The sequence below is a fragment of the Rhinatrema bivittatum genome, unplaced genomic scaffold, assembly GCF_901001135.1.
Source record: "Rhinatrema bivittatum unplaced genomic scaffold, aRhiBiv1.1, whole genome shotgun sequence".
NCBI classification, from domain to species: Eukaryota; Metazoa; Chordata; class Amphibia; order Gymnophiona; family Rhinatrematidae; genus Rhinatrema; species Rhinatrema bivittatum.
The window spans coordinates 84,099-90,890 of NW_021820985.1; the positions used below are offsets into that span (position 1 = coordinate 84,099).

Here is a 6,792-nt window from a genome sequence, read left to right on the forward strand (position 1 = left end):
GGCTTTAGATGTCACTTCTACTTTTCATGGTTCTCTGAACAGCATGAAAAAAGTTGTTTGATATCCTTATAGAGTTTAACACTTTAAGGTATCTCATTATTGCGCAATGCACATCCAGTAGGCTGTCAATCTTTCCCTTATATTCCCTAACCTAGGCTGTCAATCTTTCCCTTACATTACTTCCTTCCTCCTGAATGCTGGTAGATATACCACTTGACTCAGATGAAATGGAGATACCACTTTTGGAAAGAATGAGTACACCAGTCTAAAGGTGACCAGGTGAGGTGAGATTACTAAGTAGGACTCCCTGCATGAGGACAGCCTACAACTCTGAAATATGCCTGGCAGAACAGATTGTTACCATGAAGGTAGTTTTTAGCATGAGATCTTTGATGAATACTTGCCTCAAAGGTTCAAAGGGTGCTCCCATTAAGGCATTGAGGATCAAGTTAAAGTCCCAGATCAGTTTGAAGGGTGACTGGATACATTTCTTTATTTTACTTTTTAAAATGTATATTTATTATTTTCATCAAATAAAGCAATAATACACCTTACTTAAAGAAAAAGAAGATAGTTGATTGTACAATCGGTAAGAGAAAACAAAATTCAAGTAAAATAATATTTACATCCAACACCTAATCTTCCTACAGGATAACAGTGGGTAAAGGAAGGGGCAGAAAAATAAAAGGAGAAAAAAAGGAAACAAACTTTCTCGAAACTGGCTTAACGTGAATTCAGTAGTTTTATTTAACTATAGGATCAACATAGGGACCATCTAAGTACCAGGAGTTGAAGACAAACCACTCCTGGAATTAATAAAGGACTTAAGTTGCTCTGGAAGGAAAAATACAAAGCAATCATTATGCAATCTAATTACACATTTACATGGGTATCTTAAAACAAATGTACATCCTAAAGATACAGCTTAAGACCTAAGAGCTAAGAAGTCTTTCCGCATCTCTTGCACAGAACGAGAAAAATCTGGGAAAATAACAATCATCTGACCAAAAAGAAGAGAGGAGATATTTCTAAAATATCTTCTCATGATCTTACTTAATTCCTGTTCTGATATAAAGGAAACAAGAAGAGTCTTCCAAAAAATCAGTCAAATTTTCAAAAATATCAGGCTGTTGAGCTAGCAGCATCTGAGAAGGCTTCACTTTATTAGTAGCTGGAAGGAAGAATATTTTATTGACTGAAGGAACTTTATCAGACTGAAAGTGAAGAATCTGAAGAAAATAATTTTTCAAGGTGAAATAGGGATTCTCCGCCACAACCTTTGGAAAATTCAGAATATGGAGATTCAGATGCCTGGTATAATTCTCAATGTATTCCAATCTAAAACAAAAGTTGTTTCTATCTTTAAGAACTGTTGAATTAAAGGCCTGAATGTTCACAATAGCATTCTCAGAAGCTGAAATTTTGGATTTAATCTCATCTAGTTATAAGTCATTTTTCCCCAATGTATCAACTTTAGAACAAAGAAGATCAATTTTTGCATTACAGTCCTACTGGGAGCAGCCAAACCTACTATTAAGTCCCAAATCATCTCTAGAGTGACAACTGCCACATCATGTCAACCACATCAAAGGCTTCCTACTTCTTCTGCTAGTGAAAATCAGTTAGATGTTCATTCTCCTGTAGGTTCCATACCATTCGTATGCATCAGCGTCTTCCCTGGCTGGAGCAGATATCTGTATGGGCAGAAGAGGTGGACATAGAAGAGGAAGTTGGGGATGGAGAAGGGGCAATGTTGCTGCATCATTCCAGAGAGCTTTCATAGTGTCCCAATACTTCAGCTAAGAAAAAGTGTGTGGTATGTATGTGTATGGGTTTCACCAAAATGTCCTTTACTACATGCATCAGAGTCTTCACACATCCTGAATAAATGAGGTCAGAGAGAGTAGGAGAAGTGTGCAGTGATCCTTGACATTCCCCAGTGGGAGGTGTCATGCAAGAAGTGTATTCAGTAAAACTCATCAGCACACTTTGGATTGCACAGCAGGTTAACAGTCTGAATGAGACCCGTGTTCTATACTAGACCCGTGCATTGCTTCAGGACCTGCAGTGTGCTCCCTTCTTACAAATACATGTCATTTCTTCTAGCAATATCTGAAATCAATTAAATTAGATTTAATTATACAAAACAATGCAATATAAGTTTGAGAAGGTTTTAGATGGTAAATATGAGGTCAGAAGTGAAAGCTTTTGTGCGAGTAACTTTTGAAGATACATACACAAAAACTAAGCTTTCACTATTTCCCCCCCCCCCCCCCCCCCCCCCCCCTTCCTCCGACCAGCCACCTAACTTTTGTGCACACAACGTTTTGTGCTCACAGAATTTATCTGGACAAATAGGGGCCTGGGTGGAGCTGTTCCGAGGGTAGGGCTTAACTTTAGCTGGTAAGCGTGCACATAGTGAGCGCTCACTGGCTAAATGAACATGCACAAGCCTGGTCGGAAAACTCACCATCCTAACTGTTCCCAAGGTTACGCGCATAACTTCATCCGAGAATATTCAGCGAGAGACTTGGGCGCCTAAGTCCTGCTGCCTATCTGGGAATAGGTACACATTGAACTTCCCTCGGATATTTTTGCTGCTCACCGCCTGTCTGAATATTAATCTTGATGCCTTTAGAAAGGGTAGTGAGGTTGCCCTATTAATTCCAGTTAATTGCACGGAACTAAGAGTTAACAAACAATAAATAATTAATAATATCAGGTGATTCATTTTCTTGGACTTTTCACTGAAGATGCCACCTATAGCCATATCAAAAAAACAAACCTGCTCTGACCTGCTCATTCGTTTTGGACCTGAGCAAGGGATTGTATCTCCCAAAAGGACATGGAATTCCCCCCCCCCCCCCCCCCCCCACACACACACACACAAATTGTTTTTTTTAATTAGATGTGAGGAGAAGAGAGAAATGTGTCTTTTTTTTTTTAATGTGTTTTTTCAGGCATGTTATGTTTACCTTTTGCAATCGTCTTCTGCATGTGCTTATTTTTTTTATTATTTTTTTAAGGCTGTGGAGTGCTGTTTTCTCAGGTTCACACCAATTACGAGCAATCTTAAAGTATCTGTTTAACACGGCTTCCATTTTTATTGAGGAAATGGTTTGCGTGCAATTCATTCATTATTCTGTACACGGAATTATTACGACTGGAGTCTTTTCCATAACAAACAAAACAAGAAAGTAGCTCTTACCCCTGGCACAGTGTTCCTTGCACGTTACCCGGTACAGATCCATAGCCCAGGGAAGCCACCAAGCATCATTGTACTAAGATTTCGCTTTTTAAAAACAGAAATAAAGATTAGCAAACAAAAAGAAATAATATAAGGTGATACCTTTTTATTGAATTAACTTAATACAAGGATCTATGCCGAGGATGTGTAGATGTGTGAGAGGGAGGGAATCTGCGCCATGTTCGGAGGGGATGCCGGAGAGAGGATCACCTCATTCCCCATCCCTGACCTCCCTCCCCTCTCCTTCTCATTCCTCTCTAGTCCTGGATCTTTCCAACATCTCCTCCCCATCAATTTTTTTTCCACCATCTCCTCTTTTTCCCTCTTCTCCTTCTCCATCTCTGATTCTTCCCTCCCTTTCCCTCCCCAATGCCAATCCTTCCCTCAGTGTCCTCCCTCCATCTTCTCCACCCATTTTCAGTCTTTTCCTTCCTCTCCTTATTTCCAATCTTCCTCCATTCTTGTGATCCCCTCCCCATGCAAATTCACCTTGCATTCTTCTCTGCACTGATCATTAAGATCTCTTTTTTTCTTACAAAAAAAAACTCAATAAAAACAAAATAAATTACCTGCACACTTTCAATGATTATTAAGTTTATCTCAGAAGCAAAGCAAATGATGCATAATTGCCACAGAATCTAGCTCTGGATTGCCTCTGAAAAGTGAGGGCTGTTTCTTAAAAATCTTCCTGAAAAGCTCAATATTAAGGACTCTGTAAGTTGTGCATCTTTATTTCTACCAACTCAAGCAACCATCTGGTGGTATCACTAAAGGCAAAGCCCATTTATGGGCTGGGACTGAGATATAAGACCTAGGTCACTATGGGGTAGATTTTAAAAGGGTGACAAGCCTAAGCTATGCGCATAACCCTTTTAAAACGCCCCTGCGCGCACCGAGCCTATTTTGCATAGGCTCGGCGGCGCGCGCAAGCCCCAGGACGCGCGTAAGTCCCGGGGCTTCACTAGGGGGGGCGTGTCGGGGGCGTGTCGGGTGGGCGGCACAACGTTCGGGACGTTCAGGGGGGCATGTCGGCGGGGGGTGCTGCCGGCCCGGGGGCATTTCTGGGGCGCGGCCGAGGCCTCCGGAACAGCCCCGGGGTCAGGAGATGGCGCGGTAAGGGGGGGTTTAGATAGGGCCGGGGGGGTGGGTTAGGTAGGGGAAGGGAAGGGAAGGTGTGGGGGGGTGGAAGGAAAGTTCCCTCCGAGGCCGCTCCGATTTTGGAGCGGCCTCGGAGGGAACAGGCAGCGCGCGCCAACCCCAGATTTTATAAGATACGCATGGCTACACGCGTATCTTATAAAATCCAGCGTACTTTTGTTTGCGCCTGGTGCGCGAACAAAAGTAGGCGTGCGCGCTGTTTTTTAAAATGTACCCCTATGTTTATCTGGCACGAGGATGAAAATCCTAGAATACTGCAGGGTTATCCCAGCTTTTGATCAGTTACTAAAGTTAACTGATTGGATTAGTCATCACTAGAGAGCACTTAGTAAACCATGGGACAGATATACTTATGTTGCAGAGGCAAAAACAAATTCTGAAGGTTAAGACTAGCAAAAGTTGTTGCATCTGAACTGATCTGAATCCAGCTGTCTTGCCTTGTTTGTTTGTTGCTACACTGAATCTACAATTGCAGCCTTGATTTATGTTAATTGCTCCACTATATATTTCAAAATAAAGTAAGCACCTAGGAAACAGCCAGCTATTATGCGAAAATAGGTAAAGCGTTAGGTAAAACTGCACTGTTCCAGCATTTTGGACCCTAATTGTGAAGTCCTCAGGGATAGAGCATGAATTTATATCAGCATGGCAGACCTCAAACCAAGCTGGGAAAAACACAACTACAGTTCTCTGGTATCTCTGCCATCTCTTTCATGGTCCTTTCTATGGTGAATCTGTTACGGTCCCGAGCCGTGCCCCGGGACCTGCACTTACCACGCGGCCGATCCAGCCGCAGGAACGCCTTCCCTCCAGCCTCCAAGGCCAAAGACACGGCCCTCTGCGGCGTTCCCCCTGCAAGGGAGACGCCGGCGCCGATCCACGGCTGGCCCCGCCCCCTAGGCGCGCGCATGCCAGGGCTCTCTCTTAAAGGGGCCAGCGCGGGAAAACCCGGGAACAGCCCCTGATGACATCAGACGCTGCCGGGCCATTTAAACCCGGCAGCTGCAGCAGTACCTCACCTTGCAACGAGGTTCCTCAGTTCTCTTGAGTTGTTAGTTGCTGCGGTATCTGGATCATCCTCCTGGCTTCTGATTCCTGACCTGGCTTTGTTCTAGGGATGTGAATCGGGCTTCTGACGATTGAAAATATCGTACGATATTTTCAAAATCGTCAGAAATCAGGGGCTCCCCGAAACCGATAGGAAAACCCCACAAAATTGTTCGTGGGGGTCTCTTATCATTTGGGGGAGGGCGGGAAAAAACGGCACACAAAAATAACCCCTAAACCCACCCCGACCCTTTAAAACTAATCCCTTAGCTTCCCCCCACCCCCCCGACCCCCCCAAAAACCTTTTACAGGTATCTGGTGTTCCAGCGGGGGTCCCGGGAGCGATCTCCCGCTCTCGGGCCGTCGGCTGCCACTAATAAAAATGGCACCGATGGCCTTTGCCCTTACCATTTGACAGGGTATCCCTGCCATTGGCCGGCCCCTGTCACATGGTAGGAGCACTGGATGGCCCGCGCCATTTTTAAAGATGGCGCCGGCCATCCAGTGCTCCCTCCATGTGTCATATGGTAAGGGCAAAGGCCGTAAAGAAGAAGGCAAAGGCTGGAGGCCGACAAGATTGGGAAAATAAGGTGAGAGTGATAATGGTAGAAGAGACTTAGAGGCAAGAAGTAAAGGAGAGGAACTGAGAGAGCTGCAAGAGTAGCCCCGACTGTGACTTCCATAGAGAAAGGCAGCAGCCAAGCAGGTAAGAGAGAGTATTTGATCGGAGCTGTGGACACTAGACAGCTCGCTCCTGCCTTCCGCACCGCCTCCCCCATGGTGGAAGAGAAGCATGCGCTGGACGTCTAGACATTACTCGGGGCAGCCCCTCCTATTCAGCAGCAGTCAGAGCCAAATACCCCCTAAACTGGTCATGATATTGTTTTATGGTAGAATGAGGAGAAGGCAAATAACTCCCGATATCCGGCCACTTACTAGGCTCTGTAATTCTATGAGCCTGAAGGCAAATATTTTTATTTGCATTGGCCCCTGAAAATTTCCACAAATATGTTTGTGACTAAGGTCAGATTTTTTTGGCAGAACTAAGGTCAAGCTGACCAAGTGCAAACAAAAAAAAAACAAAAAAGGTTCAGGGCTGCAAAATCTTTCATACCCAACTGAAGTGTCATTGACAGTTGAAATATATGTAGTAAATGCTCCTTAAATATTTGGGCAACATTATTTCAGTGTGCGCTGACGCTTTCATAGAAGTAAAAAAAAATAAATAAATAAAAAGATTTATAGAAACAATTAGATGAAGATTGAAGGATATGAATGAATGTTACAAGCAAACAGCTTTGCTATGAATATGTCCTATAGCCCCAGTAAAGGCTGACCTC

The 6,792-nt window shown here is 43.9% G+C and overlaps 1 long non-coding RNA gene across 1 annotated transcript; it reads right to left on the reverse strand.

Annotated features, from left to right (window-relative positions):
* Positions 1-774: 774 nt before the first annotated feature.
* Positions 775-3,292, reverse strand: LOC115082350. Its single transcript, XR_003854143.1, has 3 exons — positions 3,209-3,292; positions 1,654-1,694; positions 775-1,277 (listed from the first exon to the last, which is right to left on the reverse strand). It is a non-coding gene; the product is annotated as an uncharacterized LOC115082350 (long non-coding RNA).
* Between the last annotated feature and the right edge of the window lie 3,500 nt (positions 3,293-6,792).